The 20,095-nt window shown below is 43.8% G+C and overlaps 1 long non-coding RNA gene across 1 annotated transcript in view; it reads left to right on the top strand.

Annotated features, from left to right (window-relative positions):
• Positions 1 to 11,213, top strand: part of LOC147058343 (uncharacterized) — a 22,816-nt gene extending 11,603 nt beyond the window's left edge. The window contains exons 2-3 of the long non-coding RNA XR_015065922.1: positions 6,141 to 6,214; positions 10,844 to 11,213. This is a non-coding gene — a long non-coding RNA (uncharacterized LOC147058343). The remainder of the gene's footprint in view (positions 1 to 6,140; positions 6,215 to 10,843) is intronic.
• The last annotated feature ends 8,882 nt before the right edge of the window (positions 11,214 to 20,095 follow it).

The following is a 20,095-nucleotide window of genomic DNA, read 5'->3' as shown; positions in this document are numbered from 1 at the left end:
AGTATTCTCTTTTTTCATCTGTCCTCTTTTTTTTTTTTTATCTGACACACTGCTATTTTTCTTCTCTCATTCTCCCGCCATTTTACTACTTCATCATCTGCCGCCGCGTGACAGCGACACATTAATCCTGCCGCACGCACACACGCACAAAAGAGCACAGGTATGAACTACTTTCAACAGATTCTGGATTCTCTAATGGGATCTTCACAAAAGGAGTGCTCAGAACACCAGTGGGCGAACGCCGTTCCTCTCGTTTTTAAGTGTAGACAAAATCTTTTCAAATTTCCATTCATTTCCTCTTCATTTTTTATCCAAGCTTGAGCTTTTTTTTTGTTTTTTTTTATGATATTCTTGCCAAATATTTGTATATTTTATTTTTTAACAAAAATCTTCAGCTCAAATGGAAATTTCATTTGATTTGCTAATGTTTGTTTGTTAGCGCTTGTTTGCTAACGTTAGCAAACAAGTGCTAATGGAACATTGGCCTTTTTGGCAGAGGTAACAAAAAATTTGCCAAACCATTAGTGTGGTTCAAATGGCCTCCATTATTCAATCGCTGAGCGTCGGGCTGGTGGAGCGTGACCGGGTTTGGGTCGGAACCGCAGCGCTAACGGCCGTCTTTGTTTGATTCCGCATCGACTTGATTAAGCTGCCATCATTATCCTAGTTGGGAAAACGCCGTCGCAATCGGCGTCCCCCCCTGATTTTGTCTCGGAGGCGAGCAGGCCCTCCAAATAAAATACACACAATAGAACACAACATCAACAACAAATCAATCCAATGCAGGGGGAGCCCAGCATTTTAAACAGAAAAACACCGCTTGCCGCCTTTCAGCCCTCCGATAGTTGCTTGACCACGGTAGCGATCAGTCAAAATTCATCCCACTGGAACTTTTTCCCCCAAAAAACCTAAAACGGACGCTTCAAAACAAAATGGTTTACCTCCATAGGTGTGGCTTCTTTAGACTTTTTATGTGGGTCGACTCGTGATAAACGCGTTTACCAAATTTCTTTGCCAATTGGTGAAAACAAGAACACGTTGCCTGACAAACTCTTTAAATTGTGATGAGGACTGCTCAGGTGAGATGCCTGTGTGCGTGTGCATGTGAGCATGCGTGTGTGTGTGTGTGTGTGTGTGTGTGTGTGTGTGCACCTTGGACAGGAAGCGCATCCCAAGTGCAGCTGGTGAACCTCTGGGTAGCCGGCGGAAGCTCCGATTAAACCTTCCAACTTCCCAATGCGAGTCCGGATTAAAAACCCGCAGGAGTGACCTCAGCTGTCATTGACACACACACACACACACACACACACACACACACACACACACACACACACACACACACACACACACACACATAATTAAAGCGTATTAAAAGGAAAGTCGATATATGTACGCCGTGCGCATATATGCATACAAATAACACATAAGTCAAACATATGGAGGTGTGAAAACACATTATGAGATATTTCCATATAATAATGGACTGATCAACACACACATACGCACAAGACAGAAAGGTGCTAATTAAACATTGTGACAGGTGATGTGGCTTGCAAACACCCCACCTGAAGAGGACCCACTGTGTCAACCAGCTGTCATGTCTCTCTCTCTCTGGCACACGCACACACAATTTATCAAAAAGGCTTACTTTTTTTTTTTTTTTACCATTCACTCCTTTGAAATATTAACTTTATAATATCAGGTACTGATTTAATAAAAATAATTTTTCAAATTCGTAAATGAAAAAAGTATAGTTTGTGAGTAAGTCAGAAAAATGTTGGACGATTTTTTTTTTTTTAATTGATCAAAAAGGCTTAAAACATTTTTTTCTTTTACTATTCACTCATTTGAAATATCAACTTTATAATATCAGGTACTAATTAATAAAAATTAGTTTTCAAATTCATAAATGAAAAAAGTCTAGTTTCTAAGTAAGTCAGAAAAATGTTGGACAATTAATTTTTTTAACAATAATTTTAGTCCATTTTTTTCCTGTGAATTAAATTTTTAAGAAATGTAAGCGCGCCTTTAAAAAACCACAAATAAGTTCTGAAAATCAACCCCCATTTTATTTCCTATTTTGTACAATGTCTAATTTCGCAGTTTATTTCATACCGAAGTCAGTTTTGTTTGGGCGAACAGACATATGTATAATTTCAATAATACATCATTTTTTCCCTCGAACATCTCACCGATCCAATTTGAATGGCGCGGGATGCATATGAACACATTCCAGTTGATTTCATCCAAGAAAAACAACAAGCAAAAGAAGAATGAATGAGGCTGCAAGTTGTTTACATCATTAACATTTCTGCCTTCACAATCAAGTGTGTTTTTGTGCGTGCGTGTGTGTGTGTCTGTGCATGCGTGTGTGTATCGGGGCATGCTGCAGGTTGTCTTTTAAATAATCTGCTGGGGGATAAAATGAACGATGCACCTGGAATCCCGGAGCTCATATGAGCTTGCTGCCAAGCAAACTTTCTCCCGTCTTGGCCACCATATTACCCCAAAGTGTGAGTGTGTGTGTGTGTGTGTGTGTGTCCAGCTGTGCGTTCACGCCTTTCCGCGTTAATAAAGGTGGGCAGATATAGCCGTCAGCTCGCTCTGTTGATTCAGGCTGGAGGCCAAAGCGCTGCCGAATCCTGACTCGCTGGCTGTCGGGATCCATCAGCGTCCTTCCATCTGTCCTGACGAGCCCTTCCTCCCCCCCGCAACCGTCAGACTCGCATCTGCTCGGGCGTTCGCACCGGTATCTCCGATCTGTCGCGGCTAATTCCAGGGGCTTACGTTTTTCCGAGAGGCTTCGCTTACTCGCGACATGTCGTGCAGGCAGCGAATAACATTGGTGGCCCTCCTTGGTGAAGCAGCATGTGGTTGTTCTGAGAAGATATCCAACAATTGGATGTTTGTGATCACCAGGCTGGCTGGGTCGAATGTGAAGGGAGCCATCCCAATTACCGCAATGGAGTAAATTGAATTTTAACGTACTCATTTCAACTCGGAGCGTTCTCTTGGACCTCTTCTTCTTTCTTAGACTAGACTCTGGACTGGTTGGCAGCCAATCACGGGTTGCTGTTTTTCCAAGCGGACCTGGCCTACGACAGGACCTCGCATGTCAGAGTTGACCCTTTTCTTGAACCTTGTTTTGCGGCACACCCTTAATTTCCTCACGTCTGACTTTGTATTGGACCCGGCTGGAGGTGTCCTACCTCAGATGTTGCTGCGCTGATCCAGTTCGCGGTCGCAACTTGAATTGGATATTTGTTCTTTGCTGACCTTTCTATTTTTTTAACCTTTTCATCCCTTCCTTCCTTCCTTCCTTCCTTCCTTCCTTCCTTCCTTCCTTCCTTCCTTCCTTCCTTCCTTCCTTCCTTCCTTCCTTCCTTCCTTCCTTCCTTCCTTCCTTCCTTCCTTCCTTCCTTCCTTCCTTCGCTTTGCCCCAAGAGAGTCGTGACATCAAGCGGCTTAAGCGACAACGTGGCATCCCATCCAATGAAATATATATGCCCCGCCTTCCCCCGCTTTCCTCGATATGTCTCCCATTTGCACAGGAAAGAAGAAGAAAAAAAAGACGAAGAGGATTCCGATGAGGCGATGGCCAATTCCCGGGGATGACACGCGTGTTTGTGCCACACGATTGCCGTTTGCTTTTCATCTAGCGGATAGATTGGGCTCTTGACCCGACACCGCTACACCCCCCCCAACATCTTTTGAAAGACAGTCATCCTTTCTCGTTGTTTGCCAATAGATTCTGCAGAGGAATTGAAAAGTGTTTGTTGAATTTTGTATTTTTTATTATTATTATTTCTATAAAGGTTTCTCCCTACGATCAAATATATACGATAGAGCATGTCAATATTTGGGGATGTTTTTTTTCAAAGCAAAGATATTTGGAGTGAAAATTTACCAGGCTGATACATGTGAATAAATCCAAAAATATCAATAAAGCAGTCCATTTTTTTGGACAGTATTTGAGTACGTGCGTAACAATTTGGTTCCGTTGCTTTGCCTGCGTGATCTCAGTGTTTTTCCATGCCCACGACACTATGCCAATCGGCCACGCCCACCTAACTGGCGTCCCTGCTCACCCGTGCGGGTGCTTCAAATCAGTAATTGGCCACAATTTCTGCTTTCCATTTTTCACCACGCCCGCCTGTAATTTCCCCGCCTGGTTGTTTTTCCGGCAATTTTCTTTTCCCGTCCACCGCTCGTTCCTTGGCTCTTCCTGCTTTCTGTTTGTGCTACGACTCACCTCTTTTCTTCTGAAACATTAATAGTCATGACCGATGATTACGCTGGTTTGGTTTACTACGTTTGACCTCTACTAAAATGAGGAATTTACTAGCAAATAAATGTTTATTTAAATTATTGTTTAGTCTTGCACCGATAGACTTTCCGTTTGTGCCTGCTTAAAAAAAAAAAAAAATGAGAAAGAATAACTGACTCAGACTGAAGAATTTGCACAAAGGAGAAGCGGATTTCGCAGACAGATGGGCTGCGCTACTTTACGAAGCTTTTTAAGCCTACGCCATCTAACGTGGCCGCCAAAGTTTGATCATTTTGAGGATTTCGCGTGAAAAGCCGCTGCGAGGGCACGTCCATCGCCGCCTGCGGCTTTAACGTTGCGTTTGTCTTTTGTTTGCCGTGCGCCGCGACGTAATGCCGCTCTAATCGTCCATCTGCGTCCGAATAACGCTCAACAGACGCACGCCAGGAGCCAAATGCAAAGAAAACACTGGGAAAAAGTCAGAATCACATAAAAAGCTTTGGTTTCGGTTCAGTTAGCCATTCTGAAGTTGTCTGGGGCAACTTATTCGTGACACGCGAGACAAATGTGCGTACAAACGTGAAGGTATCATTGCAAAGAAACACAGCTTGTTTTGACAAAAACTTCATTTTCGATAAAAGACTCTTTCTACCACTTGCTCCTTAACAAAACGATCTTTTCATGACCAATTTTTGTATTCGATGAAGGTCCTTCGTTACTGGTTTAATGTAGCCTTTCTAATGCCTATTCATGTAAGGAACGTTTCCCAACTAGAGGCTTTAAACATTTGATTGAGGAGCCTTGCTGTCGACCGCTGTTACTTTGCGTGTGTGTGATCTTTACAGCGGGAGGTTAATCTTCGCGTACGACACCTTGGGCGACAAAGTGGGGAGAGAAAGAGAGAGAGAGAGAAAGAGAGAGGAAAAAGGCAACGAGCAGAGTGGACTTGTGGAAGGAGTGCGCCGCTATTTAATTAGCCTCGGATGACTGACTGACTGACTGACTGACTGACTGGCTGACTGGCTGGCTGGCTGGCTTGCTGGCTGGCTGGCTGGCTCGGGAAAAAGGAAGGCGAAAAAAAAAGAAGAGAAGTCCACTTTTGCTAGCTGTCAAGCAGCCTGTTAGTCAACCCCCCCCGAGAGTGACGGATGGCTGAGGAGGAGGACGGAAGCTGACGGATGGGCAGAGAAGGGCCGAATGACAGCTACAAAATGACAAGCGGACCAGAGAATAAAGAATGACTGCCGCCGCCGACGGGGGACGAGATTACAGGCATCCTGATGTCGACTGCTAGCGCTGATGCTGCCTTCTAACGCGACATAGGACACCTGGAAGATCACCAGATAAGACCTCTGAAGTGTGGCGTTTGAAAAACAAAGTAAACGTGAACATGCAATTAGCCAGTGACTACAAACTAGTTAGCTGCTCATTTGTAACCATTGCTAATTAGCCAGAAAACAGTTAGCGGTTAGCAGACATCTTGAAAGCAATGCAGTTAGTAACCCGCTAGAAAGCAGTTAGGTGGTCACCGGTAACCATTGCTAACTAGCCAGAAAAGAGTTGGCGGTTAGCAGACATGTTGAAACCAGAAGTCAGTTAGCATCCAGCACTAAGCGCTTGTCGCTTATGTGCTGCCTTCATCGTATACACTCTGCATAATACTCTCCAGATAAAACTTTGTCTTTGTCGGGTACGTTTGTTGGGGGGGTCCCAAATGTCCCCCAAATGTGACAAACCCTGTAAATCATCATTCATCCAACATGCTAACTAAAAGCTTGCAGGGTCGTTAAAGAGGATGTTCTCCTTCTAGTGTTGTCTCCTCTGAGAGAACAAACTCTTTCACATACTAATAAATCTAAAACATCTTTTATAGGATTTTGGGGCGAGTGCTTCAATCCAGTTGAGTGGAGCAAGATCAAATCTACGAGGCCTTTGCCGCTATTCAAGGTAATATTTGCTGACCATCTGCTCCTGCAAAAAAGAAAAAAAAAAAAGAAAAGAAACTTGTCCAAACACGCCTATGGTGAAAGTATTTGAACCTGACATTTTCTCTCGTTTATGAAGGGGACAATTTCATACTGTGAAGCCATTTTTGTTTTACCCTTTATAAGAATCAAAATGGTTTCATTTTCACTTTGAGGCAGACAGGTGAGGGGTTAGCGAGTTAAGGGAGATTGCTGTAAAATGGCCCGTGTCAAAAACACTTGGTTGACTTCCTGTGTCCTTTCAGGAATTACTTTCGTGTTAGTCAACACATGATGCCGAACAAATTTCAAAACTGTCTTTGGGAGGGGCTGAATTTTGAAATATTTTGTAGGATAGCTTCTTCTATGCCCAAAATGATGTCAAAACAAAATGGTGTATTTCCTGTCACTTTTTTGGCTCTTACTGCTCGGGACATTTTTTTGGCGGGGCCACTCATGACAAACGCGTCCCTGAAATATTTGCTTTCAACCAGAATGACCGACTTCCTGTTTTTTTGTTTTGTTTTGGCACTTTTGGACATTTTCACACGTCTACTCATGATAGCCTCGTCTCCTAAATGTCACATTTTTCCACACACACACACACACACACACACACACACACACACACACACACACACACACACACACACACACACACACACACACACACACACACACACGTGTGTTTGTCTTGTTCCTCCATCTTGCCAGTGGCTTTTCAACCATTCCTTCTTCGCCGTCTGCTTACCTTGATAAATAAAACGTCTCGTTTGGTAATACGCATCCTCGGGGGGGGCTAGATAAACATCCGGATTGAGCGTGGGGGATTGGCAATCTTCAGACGGCAGCCGAGGAGAGCGCCTCGGCCCCCCCGAGGAGATCCTTTGACGCTGGCGTCGTCGTCTTCCTTGTGCTCGTATCTGAAGATGCTCTTACAGTGCACTCCTGCGAGTTTTTCGATCAGGCTCATTGGATCGACCAATATGCACAATAAACAAATGTTTGATGGCGAGGGGTTCTTATTTTTTTTTTTGGGGGGGGGGATATTTTAAGAATTGTTTGTCACCCACGGGTTGACAACTATTTCTTCTCTCCACTTGAGATTTCACTCATACTTTTGTTTGGAGGAAAAAGAGCCAAGTCATATTTGTTAGAGAAAAGTATTTTTCCGGGTGAGCGGCGTAACTTTTTAGAGCATCCAAATACTTTTTGAAAGAAAGGCGCTTTTTAAGGCAACGATTCCCTGTACGTATGACTCCACTGTCATCCATCCCATTGAGTCAATTTTGAATGCCACTACAAGGTATGAAATCTCTTTTAGATTTATTTTCTGACATAAGGTCACTTTAACAGCTGTTTGACATTTTTCAAAGGACACTCGCACCTTGGGGGTCACACGCGCACGCACGCACGCACACAGTGGGGAGCACTGGGAATGATTTTCAATCTGGGAAGGTAAATAGTCACTGTGTTTTGACAGCTCGCAATCTGCGTGTCATGTGCGCGCACACACACACACACACACACACACACACACACACACTCTTGCGCATGGAGCGGAGTCACACACACTGACAGAGTTAAACGTGTATATTTGTGTACACGCGGTATTCCATTAGAGAATAGGTGTCAAACCTAAGGCCCGGGGGGCCAGATATGGCCCAACACGTCATTTTATGTGGCCCGCAAAGACAAATTGTGCATGGACTTCATGTGTCAATCCTAAAATTACAAATTGTCTTTGCTTTTGAAAAACAGAGATATTGCTCGCAAATTTTTATTACCATTCATATTTTTTCAATATTTGAACCGTTTTTACTAGTCTATGCTTTCAAAACTAGTTATCATCAGTTTGACACCCCTGCATTAGAGGCTCACCAAGGCAGACGAGAAGGCAGAAAATGAGCCTTGCTCATCAAAGTATTTGGACCCACCAGTGACTGTGTGAAACAAATAGCTAAACAAAAACCTAGCTAAGCTAAACCGACGTACAAGTATAGGGGATGCAAATTGCCAAATATTGGTATGCCTTTTGCATCAAAAATATAGATGTTCTTTTGAAGCAGGAAATAATCAATACAAGCCTTTGTGAAAGGTTGTTTGCAAGCTAGCGTGTAGATGAATGTCCCGCTCGTGTGTTTTTTCCCCCACTTTCCCGACGTTGATAAGAGGAGGTGTGTGTATGCATCCAATTACATCAACCTACAAAACAGTTCATCACTTTTATTTTCTATGTGCGTCTTTTATGTCGCTAACCTTGTTAGCCGCGTATGACTTTGATGTATGAGTTGCCGGCTGTAAAATAAAGGCCCAAGCTTAAATGAGGCAAACGCCAGCGCTAGGCTAGGCGCTACATCAACGTCTGGCTTTTTGAAGTCGTGCAAAGGGAGCTTGTCGCTGACAGCTCTGCGCGCAAGTTTATTACAATTACGCACTGTATTTCTTCGTAGTGCGCAAACTGTTCACTTTCAACTCTGTTGCCATTTTAGGACACAGAAAATGATCAATTCAATGAATTATTTCATGATTTGTTAAAGGTTAGACTCACACCTCAACTCTCCGCTCACAATTCATGTTAGTTGGTGAAAACAAAATTAAAAAAACAAATACACGTCATAGTCCAACCCAAAAGAAACCTTAAGTACAAAGTTGCGCCAATGTGAAGAAATGTGCTACCGCTTTCTCCCTTTTGGTGCCACTGAAGACAAATAAAGGGTCAAATTTGCTTCAATTGCAAATCACGCAGCCTCGGGGGTGCTCGACTATTCCTGTTTAATTTTGCAAATAAATAATAAGATGTAAACAAGTTCCCCTGCACAAGGAAGCCAATTAAAGAGAAAAAATCAAGAGGCGAACGCTTTGCTGAAACGGAAGTAGCGACAAGGACGCCACTTGAGGTAATTACCTGTGGACTTTTTCTTTTCACGCTGATAACAAGCAAAAACACTCAAACGCACTCATTCCAGATAAAAAGCTGCGTTTGAAACGCAAACACGCGCGCACACAAATGAAAAGCCCAGAGGTCCGTGTTTTTAATTGAACTTTCAAGCCCAACTCGCTGTTAGTGTGTTGTTGTTTTTTTTAAAGTTTAGAATAGAATCTAACGCCAAAGATGACACACAGGAGGAAGCATCAATAGTCTTGGAACATTGGAACAAATTAGCTTTTGGGCTAATGCAAAATGCTAATAAGTGAGAAGTTGGCAAAACATAAAGAATACAGTTGAAATTGAATAATTTCTTCAAGATTAAAATAAAAAATAAAAAATCAAGGAAGAGCCCTACAGTATTACTTTAAGGAATCATTTATTGATTTTTGAAAAATAGTATTTGATCAATCTTACAGGAATAATTATTTTAAATTCTAATGGAAAAAAGAAAAAACGTGTGCAATAAAATTTTAAAAAATGATTAAAACAAAATCGTATTTGTGCAAGGAAAAACAAGCAATTTTCTTCACAATGTGTTTTTTTAACAAGAAAATAAAAATAATAACTCAACATAATAGAAAGGTTCAAGTAGAGTAAAGACCAGCTCAGTGGGCTAGTGGTCGAGTGTCCGACCTGAGACTGGAAGGTTGTGGGTTCAAACCAAAGACTATAAAAATGGGACCCATTGCCTCCCTGCTTGGCACTCAGCATTAAGGGTTGGAATTGGGGGGTTAGATCACCAAAATGATTCCCGAGCACACCACTCCCCTCTCCCCCAGGGGATGGATCAAAATCACATGGGGATGGGTTAAATGCAGAGGACAAATTTCCCCACACCCAGATGTGTGTGTGACGATGATCATTGGGACTTTGACTTAAATTTACAATAAAGCATAACATACCGTCTGAGAAAAAGCAATCCTGGGATGCTCACCATCCAAGCTGCTCATGAGCTTTGCACTTGCCGCATGGCCGGAAGGCTGTAAGGCCCAAGTTTATTTTGTCCCACTCTTCCTCCATCAGTCTAGGATTGTTTGCACTTGCACTGTATCTGTAGGCTGGCATATTGCACAGCAGCCACCCTTTCAGTGGCCACACAATAATTAAGATATGGACAAACACACACACACATTTCGTCACACCTTAACACTCTCTCTCTCTCCCTCAAAGTCCTGCTTGCTCGCCCCTCTCCACCATAAAAGAGATTTATGGAGGCGAGTTTTAGCGCACCGTCTGAAATATGAACGACGGCGAGGAGACTCTGGAGCCAATTAAAGAAAGGAGATGTCGCCTTTAAAGTGATTTGTAAAGTGCTTTACAGCATGTTGACGCCACAGCTTGCCTTCTAACCTCGCCGCACATCTAATAAACACACAGCGTTTGGAGAAAAGAAAAAAAAAAGTAACTTTAAAGGTCAGCGGAATGTCTCATGCAGTGTATAAAACGCAAAATACCACGAGAGCCATAGAACAGGAAATGCAGCTAAGGGCCGCTACGCTAAGTTGCAGCAAAATTGCTAACAGGCTAACTGTTTTTATTCTCTTCTCAATCAATCATTTTACATCATTTGCTATACTTGCTGTTGCAACGCAAGACAAAAACATTCTAAATGCAAAGAAGATGGCTGCCAATGAGCACAGATTGTGTTCATCATTTCTTCTTTCATTTCTCTTTCGCAAGGGGGATAAAAGGATTTCCAGACCCAAACAAAATGGCTGCTGAGCGGGAAATGTGAGGGCGAGACGGCGCCGCGGTGAAGGAGGGTCGAGTGCGAGTCATCTCGAGTCGCCATTTTGTGTCACTTCCTGGCTGCTAAAAAGCTAATCCTGTTAGCCGCCACGCCAGCGGCCAGCTCCAGTGCTGACCGGGCGAAAAAACGCTCAAGTGGAGGGGAAGAGTAATTAGAGGTACACACACACACACACACACACACACACACACTGTACTTTGTCAATCGTCACCTTTGCAAAGTCAGACGAGACAGAATGACACTCGCTGGACACTTCACCCCTACTGAGAAAAATTGAATTAAAGTGGCAGTTATAATAGATTTTTCAATGTCATACATTTAATGAATAACCATGTTTTTATTGTATTCATCACAAATTCAATTCTAATTAGCTATTTCGAATGTTTTTATAAAAATGAATAAAAATGCGTACAAAATAATGTTTTCTCGTTTTATAAAAAAAATAATTTATTAAATGTAATTGTATCAATGCATATTAAAAACATTTCATTTCAGTTTGTTTTATCCATTTAAAAATAAAGCATGGTCATGCTTTTCAGTGAATGCAATGCAGTCGTCATGGTTCATTTTGCACTTATTAATTAGCCACGTATTTAATAAAACAAAATATTGAACGTACGTGTCAATGTTTTATTTGTATTTTATTTTTACTGCATTATTTACATGACATTAATGAACCAATTTTGACAAATGGATCAAAAAAATATCCCTCTGTACATTCCTCCTTTCAAGGGAAAAACGTTGACGTTATCGTAACAATAATTCTAACTTGAACTCGTGTCTCCTCTTTAATGACAACAAACCAAAATGTTGCCTATGCAGCTTCAAACCACTTTTTACAACAACCAAAAGTCCCTTGTATCTAACAATAGCCTTGTGTAGGACATGTGGCTGTGTTTTCAATTATTCATGCATCCATCCGTCGTAAATATTGCGGCATGACAGGAGTGATGTCTCTGCCATTTCCTTACATTTCGTCTGACGCGCCCTTCGATCCGAGGCCGATAAACATTGATTTTATTAACATTTGTCCATGTGGTGCCACACGGCGGCTTGACATTTGGAAAAAGGTGTGTGTGGCGGGGCGGGGGTGTATGAAGTTTACTGGAATCACCAAAGTCCAGCATGTAATATCCGTGATGAGCTTAGCGATGCGTTGATATGGTTGTTCCGGTTGCAAACATGGCAACGTGGCTTTCTGTCACTCTGTGTGTGCGCACGTGCCCAAGTATTTGTGTGTGCTCCTTCGTTGCCACATTTTCTGCTAATCCCCCTTTTGCTGTCTCTTTGAATCTACTGCAGCCTCCATCATCAGTGGAAACAAATAGCTTCACACTCCCCAGACACAACACACACACTTATTTCCTCTTACACTCTTGACCCGCATTATTATTTTTTTTTTCTCTCACCTTTTATACCAAAGATGCCTTTGTCATTTTTTTAACAGGAGACCAAACATTCTAAGTGAAGTATGGACTCTGCGAGTGTCTTTTTGAACACAAATCACAAACTTACTACATCTTAGCCACCCTTTTTTTTTTTTTTTTATGCGTGTAATTTTATTGTGGCGCCGGGGAGCGGGAGCTCTGATTGGTTACCGCGGTGATAGATGCCCGGCCAGTTTTCTGATTACTACGTTCTTCGATCTCCCGGGCTCTGCGTAATCAGAATAAATGTCCCCCAAGGGTGGAAGATGTGTGTGTCTGTGTATGTCTGTGTGTGTGTATGTGTTTGTTTGTGTGTTTGTGGAATAGAAAACTGAGGAGAAAGTAGGTAATAAGAACAGTTAGCCGAGGTCGAAACAAAAGTCACAAAAGGATTTTGTTTTTGTGTTGTTAATTGTATAATTCTGATTTCATCCATAATCCAAAATGTGGACTTCCACCGTACGTCTACTATAAGATTCGTTTTGCAGGAATGAGGCCAAATTCCAAATTGTCCTCCTTTTACGATGTTGGACTTTGGAGGTTGGCACTCACTGCGAGGGACACCTTGTGTTGGCGCAAGGCAATGCATGACTAATCCATGTCTTTGACTCTTTTTGCCACTTTCAAACGACATCAGATTGAATTTCTTTTTTTTTTTTTTTGAAGTAGCCTGGAAGATTCAAATAGATTTTTAATGAGTGAAAGTCATCACAATTTTTGACGCGGCGGCTATTATTTTTCTCTATTTCCTGGCTGAGAGGAGCGTCGTCATTCATCATGAGTCTGCAGTCAATTTTCTTATGAATTCAAAAAGCCGCGCATACGGCCGTGCTCAGGAAATTGTCTACAGCCGCTGAAGGCGTCCGGACATCCATCATCAGCAAGAAGAAGCGGCGGCGGCGGCGGCACCGAGAGTGACTCACGCAGACTGTCACAATGAAGTGTACGGGACCACTTGGCACAACATTGGCTTGCCGTTCATTTTACGACTCAAATTGGTAATATCCTGATAGCTTGTTAAGCAAATGGGAAAATTGTGATGATTTTCACTCACTAAAAATCAAATTATTAATTGAATTGGTAGAGTGCGGCATGTAGGTTGGTTGGTTGGTTGGTTGGTTGGTTGGTTGGTTGGTTGGTTGGTTGGTTGGTTGGTTGGTTGGTTGGTTGGTTGGTTGGTTGGTTGGTTGGTGGTTAGGTGTTGGTAGCAAGGTATGTTAGGGTAGTCGCTAGGTAAGCAGGGAGGGTGGTTATGGTTGCTTGGTCAGTCAGTAGGTTGGTTGGTGGTTAGGTGTTGGTAGCAAGGTATGTTAGGGTAGTCGCTAGGTAAGCAGGGAGGGTGGTTATGGTTGCTTGGTCAGTCAGTAGGTTGGTGGGGTTGTACCTAGTGAGAGATGGTAAAGGTAGGTTAGGTATGAAGGGGAAAAAGAAATTGCTTGGTGCTGGGTTGGTAGGGCGGGTGGTGGCGACGTAAAGTAAGCAGCGAGGAATGTTGGTGGGAATTTGAGCAAATTGACGGAGGCCGGCAGCTACTGTCGGTAGAACATTGAAGTTAATGCTTTTGTGTCCAAAATGGATTCCGCTTTTCAAATCTGTGCTGACCGTTTCCTATTCCAACTTGAGTTAGGCGACGTCACGTTTGGCGATCTGCTCGTTGTACGTGTTCGCGCAATTTAGCCAGAGCTCTAAATGACCCATTTGGACAAGATGATATTTTCCGAGGGACTTGCTCACTTTCCATCGAGACTCCCCGAGGCTCTCCGGGGCCGGACCCCCGCTGTACGCAGAAACTGCCTCTTACACACCTCCAGTCTTCTGCTGCGTGTGTATGTGCATGTGTGCAAGTGTGTGTGTGCAAGTGTGTGTGTGTGTGCGCGTTTCAATCAAAACTGGAGGACATCATCTCAGCTGGACTCCACCTCCCGTGCTGTTTGTTATCACACACTTTCAGCCCCGCGTTCACATGAACAAAAAAGGAGCAGAAACTAGCAAAACGTTGAAGGTCACACAGAGGTTCAGCTTTGACTCCACACAAGTGGCAAAAACCACCGTCTTGCCCTCAGAATTTAGGCTGACTCTTTGGGTCAATCCAGGCCAAGAAAGCAGAACGGACATTGCGGCTGCACAGACCAAATCTAGTACTCGGTCGCGGCTTAATACTCATCGAGTTCAAAAGATCTTTTTCGACTCTATGCAAATAATAAGCACCCTTTTCTTTTTTCTTAAAAGCAATCTCAACGTAGAACCCGTCGAGCGGATGTCGTGAATTGTTGTACCAGAGCTCGCGGCGAATACACGTGGTCCCGCTCGTCCAAGAGCATAATTGAGATTAATATTTTATCCATGGAACAACAACAACAACAACAAAAACACGTGAATTCAATCCCATCTTGGTTGGCGGCCATTTTGACATTCCTATGCCCTCCACTGTCGATTGAAATCGATGTCCTCATGCTCACATTGACAACATCATTTAACCAAACGAGGCTAATTGTGCTCAACCAAAACATATTAAAAAAAACATATCAATAAAACAAAATGTCGACGGCCTTCCTGTATTCCTGCCCATGAATATTCCTGGGCTAAATGTTGGTCCTTGTTATCGGTTATCAATCATCACTTAAAAGCCCAAACTAGACTCACCTCGTTTTTCTTGTGGAAAAAAGATTCGGTTGACGCTGATGGAAAAGACCGACATCCTGATTGCGTCAGCCGGTCGTCCATCCGGAGAAGTTACGGCGTGGTTTTGTCTGCCGCCGCCGCTCGTATTTTACGCTCATCCGTCACTTCGCCATGTTGTAAAAAAATTGGCCCAATTTGCTTGCTGTCCTATTTGTATTTCTTTTAGCCGCTGTGACATTTGTGTATGTTAGTTGCCAGGCTACGGTATAAATCTATATTGATGATAGGGCCGTCCGTCCCCGAGGGACGAGGCGGATGAGAGCCAATCCCACTGCCTATTGACTGCTGTAGAATTGCTTTTGTAATATTGTTTGGGAAGACAGACGACCGGAGAGGGGGGAAAAAAAAAAACATTCAACCGAGGTGTGATATTTTTTTTTCTCAGTTTCTTTTATTGTACCTTTCTTCAGAAGATGGGGGGGGGGACTCTCAGAGGGTTGAAGAGATGAGAGATGACAGGGAAGTGTGCAAAATTACAGTGCAGAATCAATAACAAAAAAAAAAAAGGGGAAAGACGGTGGAAAATGGAAAAAAGTTGAGAAGCGGAAAAGGCGTGAATTAATATACACACACGAGAGGTTAACGGTTGCGCCGCCGCAATGCGCGTGGCGGATTGAAAGACGGGAAATGTGATCGGTGTGATTGAATGCAGGCTTATTTTTGGACAAACACATTTCTGTCAATTCTACCGAGAGATGTTTCTTTTTTCGTTTTCTTGTTTTTTGTGGATGGACGAGACTCGGGGGGGGGGGAAGGACTGGAGCCGACAATCGTGAATGCTAAACTCATCTCCCATTTCCCAAAAAAAAAAATCCTGTTGTGTTGAGAGGTCAATACGAGACATCGGAGCCAATCAGGAAACAAGCTCACAAATAATCACGGTCACCGTCAAAAGTGGAAATCAAGGCTAGCGGCTCAGAAAATGGATAGAAAATGAAGAGCCGAGTCTTTTGTGTTGATTGTTGGCCGTATTACGTATTACTCATGTCCCCCGAGTTTTTGGTCAAGTTGATATGCGAGCTGCCGAGCTACTTCTTGCCGAATCAGCTTCTGTTGCGTCAAAGAGTCGCAAACGGCTTCCCTGATGTAACGCCCCCAAACCCAGAGAATGCGAGACCCCATTGCTGACCCTAACCCAACTCTAATCTCGGCAACGCTAAGAACCAAATGCTAAGACACGTAAGAAGTGATTCCTCCACGTTGTAGCAACATCCGCATTGGACCTGGTAAGCTAGCAATTAGCTTCTGCTACTACATCACCTATTAGGTGTATAGTGCGCCCTGACAATTTAGTGTGTGTGCGTGTGTGTTTGTTTACCCTGCTTAAGTGTAAGCACTTCCTGTCAGGGCCTGAAAACTTTCAGCGACAGCGAGACGTTGCCGTAAAATGGGAAGATTTACATCCGAGGGGACGCAGCTTTTTGTTTCCACAATGTGGCTGATAAAGCAGAGTTATGTGCCCAAAACACGCATACACAAACACACACACACACACACACACACACACACACACACACACACACACACACACGCACACACACACACACACACACACACACACACACACACACACACACACACACACACACACGGTGTTACAGAGAATCTCCAGCTATTGTTGTCGTTCATGTCGGAGATTGCTCTGTCAGCAAAAAAGTGCGAACGGCGTCTCCGAGCAGTGTGGATGAGACACGAGGCAAGGAGCGAAGACCGAGACGAGTTTGCGCATTGTTTCAGCGTGGGAGCATGTTTATTTGCACACGGCCTCGCTTCTCCTCACTTCTCCTCGGCCCTGTCGTGTGGATTCATAATCCAATCCTCACACCGGAACTTTCTGCAAAAGGCTTTGCTGCAAAAGCACAAAATACTAGTGATCAAAAAAAGGTTTATCGCAGCGGGCCCATTTTCTCAACCAAACCTATTCTGTCTGTCCATTGCACAAAAGCCTCGCTCCGTGTTTGCCCACATTAAAAAAAAAAAAAAAACCCTGAGGGGAGCGGCAATGGGTAAAATGTCATTTTGACGTGTGCAAGATTGCAGCATTGTGTAGGTGGCGGATAAACGGCGAGGGTGTCATCCTCCACGGCGACGGCCAAAGACGAATAACAGCAGCCGATGGCGCCGCACTTTTTACAATCGCACGCCGGGGCGCCATCATTGCCACGTTTTCTGTGTAAACAAGCACAGTGGCGGGGTGGCACTCGCTCAATCGTTTTTTTTTTTTTTTTTTTTTTCTAATCCGGAGGTGCAATCCCACACTCTTGCACACTTACACCCCCGACGTGCGTTTTGACGTGGCGCAATTGCACTCACTGGCCACAACATCACTGACAGACTCTAATGAGCTGTGTCCAAAGATAATAACCCCGTGCAACTTGATTGGCCGAGCTCGTCGTAATATTTGGACCCTTTCACTGGGGAACCTTCCACAAACCAACCCGACCCAAAATAAAAACTAAACCCTAGAGTTGGAAATGTTCACCCTAACCTACCCACCTACCTACCCACCTACCCCACCTCCCTCTCTCCCTCTCTATCTCTAGCTACAAATGCATCTAATACACGTTGACGTGAACGAGGCACACACACACAAAGAGTAAATAGAAAGTTTGCGAGTGAAAGCAAGAAAAGGGTTTAAAGGCTTTTTGTAATCTGCCATTAATTTAGCTTGCAGCAAAGCACAAGGGGGGATGCTGGGAAATCAATGCGGCCTGATTGCTACATTTACACAACAGCACAAAGCGCGCACGCTGTCCGTTTGCTTCACTCGCCTCGGGCCGAGCCGGGCCGGCGCTGAGTTGGGGCCATATTGGACAAATGCTCAATGTTGTTACGACCGTCGCCGCCGTGTGACTGATTGCTCCGTGTTGAATTGAGTGCGAAACAAAAAGGCAGCAAAAAAAATCCGAGTTTGAAGCCGCGCACGCCGCATTTGGACATCGAGGGGGAACCGCGGCTAGCAAAAAGTACGAGCCACCTCCGATGGTACCTTCCGAGCCTTCCGTGACAATTTTTGGCCTTCAAAGCTCGCTCTACTGCCGTGGTTGGATATGTAGCATCGCAATCTAAAAAAAGATACACTGGAAATTCAGATGTAGCGTAAGCGCAAAATATCAACTATTGGTCAAATTCTACAGCTGTGGCTCTCCTTTCCTACAATTGGGGGCATTACAGTACATTCATTGCTCCATTTTTTTTTTTTCATTCAATAAACTCAAACTGCCAATAAAAAAAAAGTTAATTTTCCATCATTTGTCCCCTTTAATGACTGCATGTCGTAAAAGGCAATCATTCTGAAAACTTCAAAAGTTGCTGTCGCCCGCCTGGAGGCTTTGGAATCCAACGGGAGCGCGCACAGCTTCCCGTTTTGGATGTTTATGGCAATAAACGCCAAGGCGGCGGGAAGCAATGCGCTGCAGATGCTTTCACAGTTTTCATCAGGAATTCGCCTCGCGTGGAGACGGCAAAGAAATTACACCCCAACATGTCCGTCACATTTGCATATATTCATCTTTTTTATAGATATATTCTTGGGGCACAGTCTTCTACCCCCCCTCGCTCTCACAGGGGCACGCGCACACACACACACACACACACACACACACACACACACACACACACACACACACACACACACACACACACACATTTAGCTGCATCCCGGTCATTAATTCCAAGCAGTGGCCAGCCAGCTTTAATGCACGCAGATGAGATTTAGAGGCCAGCTTCCCCCAACAAAGAGTCAAAAGGACAAAGCGTGGCCGTTGTGAGCTCGTCCCCTCAATGAAAGCATAAAGATAACTGTTCAATATTTATGAAAGGGTGCAGCTTGGCTCACGCACGCACGCATGCACGCGTGCACGCATAGCAAGACAGCACACAAAGCAAACAGCTTCCTGTTGACTCATTCATTACATCAATTGATTTAGTTGAAGTCTCCTCGGTGGTCCTTGTGTGTGATTAAGATTCTTTGTTCCATCGTTTGTGTGTGTGTGTGTGTGCGTGCGTGTGTGTGTGTGTGTGTGTGTGTGTGTGTGTGTGTGTGTGTGTGTGTGTGTGTGTGTGTGAGAGCGAGAGATCATTTCAGTCATATCAGCATATACACTTGCTTTCATGGTTTTTTGAAAAGTTTAGTACAGAGGATAAAGCTCTCGGGCCAAAACCACCTGCCTTTTGCAAAAATGCAGTCACCCAAGGGTGTAGTTCCACTTTGAACCACTAGACACAAAAGTGGCAATAAAACAGAAATGCTTTCTTTTGCTAGCTAATGTATTTGTGTTCCCCACAGCAGCTGTTTGAAGGTTTAAAATGAATCCAACATCGATGCTAATTTCTGCTAGCCTGTTAATGGTGTTCTGGATGAGACGTTAGCATAACGCTAAGGTAAAAGAAATAACATGGTATTGTTGATTACAACATGTAATGCACCATCAGGTCTAACACTCAACGTTTAAAATTATTTTTAAACAGCAGCCAGTAGCCATGAACAGCAAAATATTTGCCTGTTATAAAATATTTCTTTTCAAATATTTGCAGTAGTTCCAGGTACTGTGAATGCAGTTTCAAATGACATTGGTTTTTCATGACAATGGAGCATTTCAGGCCAGAGAAAAACTTGACGAAGCCGTGCCAAGGAAAAATTACAGTAAGGTGACAAAATAGCGAGAAGATTGCGTCGCAAAACCGTCCCGGCTTGTCCTCATCGCCTCCCTTCTCTTTGGCAGCCTTTTTTTTTTTATTATTATTATTATTTCTGTGTGTTTTTACAGCCACATCAGTTAAAGTGCCTTCTGACTCAATTCCTGCTTTGCCGGGGCGCCGCGATTTACACCCCTATTCCAGGCGAGGCGCAACGAAGGGGGGGTTGGGATGGGATGCGGCTGGTGATGCCGGGATGAGCCATTACTTGTCAGATTTACAATCTTCCAGACTATCTCCCCTCCATCCAACCTCTGAAGGGTTCAAGGTTCAATTCCATTTGGAACCCGTTTAGCTAGAGCGTATCCACCGGCTTCTCGCATGGCGTTGGCGTTTTACGCCCGGCGAGATCGGGCGCGTACGTCTTCGGCAGCC

The sequence above is a fragment of the Syngnathus leptorhynchus genome, chromosome 4 (assembly GCF_054491065.1).
Source record: "Syngnathus leptorhynchus isolate UIUO chromosome 4, UIUO_Slep, whole genome shotgun sequence".
In the NCBI taxonomy this organism is placed as follows: Eukaryota; Metazoa; Chordata; class Actinopteri; order Syngnathiformes; family Syngnathidae; genus Syngnathus; species Syngnathus leptorhynchus.
The sequence above is the reverse complement of the archived record's forward strand: the minus strand, read 5'-3'. Positions and strand labels throughout refer to the sequence as shown.